The sequence below is a fragment of the Myotis brandtii genome, unplaced genomic scaffold (assembly GCF_000412655.1).
Source record: "Myotis brandtii unplaced genomic scaffold, ASM41265v1 scaffold896, whole genome shotgun sequence".
NCBI classification, from domain to species: Eukaryota; Metazoa; Chordata; class Mammalia; order Chiroptera; family Vespertilionidae; genus Myotis; species Myotis brandtii.
This window is the reverse complement of record NW_005371677.1, coordinates 595,666-597,981: the sequence shown is the minus strand read 5'-3', so window position 1 is coordinate 597,981 and position 2,316 is coordinate 595,666. Positions and strand designations below refer to the sequence as shown.

Below are 2,316 nucleotides of genomic sequence, written 5' to 3'. Positions count from 1 at the left end.
TCCCCACCCCCACCACATCCCGGAGGGTCGGGACTGCCCGCGGCTGACAGGTGTCCGCCTGGGGGGCGGCACGGGGTTTGCAGCCCAGGTAAGGCCGGAAAACACCCGACGGGGAGGAGAGGCCAGGCGCGGTGGGCTGGGATGGGGGTGAGCGCGACGCCAGGCCGTCCCTCTTCGGCCGGATCAATGCCGAGGTCTCCAGTTACAGCGTGAGCACTGAGCTCGACCAGGAAGGGCAGTCCTGCTGGAGAAGACGAGCTTGCACAGGCAGTGACTTGAAGCCACAGGCTAGGCAGCCGTGGGCAAACTGAATAAAACTAAAAAAAAAAAAGACCGTACCCTTTTATGTAATGATGTTTACTTTGAATTTATATTAGTTCACACAAACACTCCATCCATGCTTTTGTTCCGGCCCTCCGGTCCAGTTTAAGAACCCATTGTGGCCCTCGAGTCAAAAAGTTTGCCCACCCCTGGCTAGGGTATTAAACGTCGGAGAAGTTACACGTGGGGAAATTATGTGATGTTTTACATTCCTTTTATATCCAGGAATGTCTGGTAGGAGTCAAGCTTAGCGGTTGTTACCACTAAGTCATCAGAGGGCTTTTGAGTTGGTGTTTCATAAAAATAATTATCCACCCTTTTCAAAGGCACCAAAACAGAAGAAATACCATTAGAAAGTAGCGTGCAATCCTTCCTTTGTCATGGTGGAAACTGATTTTTAACAAACACACACAAAAAAGCACATTGAACCAACCGGTAAGCATTAGGGATTTTCGGTTTCCATCCCCCTGACCTGGTATCTGAAAGTTACGTTTGAAAAGAACTATTTATTATTTTTACCACTTTGTTTTTAATTTTTCATTCCTATGTATTGCAGAGAGATCTTGTGTTGGCAAGTCATTTTACTTTAGGTATTTGTTGTTGTTTGTTTGTTTGTTTGTTTGTTTGTGTGTTTCAAGCTGCAACTTTATTACACCACCCCAGCAAGACACAGCAGAGAAGAGAAAATGAAGAGACGGAAAGGTGGTTATGCCTTGGAGGAAGACATGAACTGATTGTTAGGGATAGCGTAGTAATCACAGAAAATAACGTGGTGAGAGGGGATTTAACCTGAAAATTGGTAAGCAAAATACAGCACCATTAGGCCTCTAAGGAGTATATTGGTGCTTGACTGTCCTCTTAGTTATCAGCGACATTCATGATTACAAATAATCTTGGCATGTAAAAGCATCACTGGAATGTGCCAGTGATAATGTGTTAAATAATAAAATGTTTTAAATGTTACTTGTCTCTCTGACTTCTTTCTTTGGGAAAAAAAAGAAATAATGTATTCCTCATCTCTCTTAGGCATAGGCTGGAAGAAATGACCAGAAGTGATTGGTTCATACCTTACAGATTTACACCTTCTCCAAAGCATAAATGTTCAGCGTGTTTATGCATCTCATGTTCTTTCCTAGTGATAAGTGAAAATGTATTAACATTCTTTTATATATATGCAGGAATCTAGAGGAAGTACCAACACAAGTTATAAAACCACGTGTCCAGAGTAATGTTTCAACAAGTGGCATTTTCCTTCAAACAAGGATATTGAAAACCCTCTGCTCTCTTCCTTCCTTAATAAATAAAAACAAGAACAAACAAAAAAGCCCTCATGCAGCATTACTTCTCAACCAAGCTTCTTTACAGGAAGTCTCATTTTCACTTACTGTGCTTTTCTCACTGAAATTACATGTTAAGAGGGACCTCCAAATTATTGTGTTAAATGGACAATTCTGAGCCTTTGGACATTCTAAGGCATTTGCCATTTTTAATTATTTAATCTTTTTATCTCCCCCTTTTCTTTGGTAGTATCTCCTTCTTGGCTCTTAAATCTGACCTTTTGCCTGGCTATTGTGGCTCAGTAGTTGAGCATCGACCTATGAACCAGGAGGTCATGGTTCCATCCCCAGTAGGGGGTGTGCAGGAGGCAGCCAATCAATGATTCTCTCTCATCATTGATGTTTCTATCTCCCTCTCCCTTCCCCTCTGAAATCAATAAATATATATATATTTTTTTTTCTTTTTTTTTTTTTTTAATCTGGCCTTTCTTTCATTTGGTCCTCTTCCGAATTGACAACACAGTGTAAATTATACAAATACTACAGGCCTGGTGCACAAAATTTGTGCACTGGGTGGGGGGGTCCCTCAGCCCAGCCTGTGCTCTTGCAGTCCCAGACCCCTCGCTCCTTACTGCCTGCCTGCTCGCTGCTCCTTAGCGCTGCCATGGAGGCAAGAGAGGCTCCCGCCACCGCCACTGCGCTTGCCAGCCATGAGCCA

General features: G+C 43.2%; 1 long non-coding RNA gene across 1 annotated transcript; it reads left to right on the top strand.

Moving 5' to 3' along the window:
* Nucleotides 1–6: 6 nt before the first annotated feature.
* LOC106724576 lies at nucleotides 7–1,284 on the top strand. The gene is made up of 2 exons (XR_001360422.1): nucleotides 7–88; nucleotides 960–1,284. It is a non-coding gene; the product is annotated as an uncharacterized LOC106724576 (long non-coding RNA).
* The last annotated feature ends 1,032 nt before the right edge of the window (nucleotides 1,285–2,316 follow it).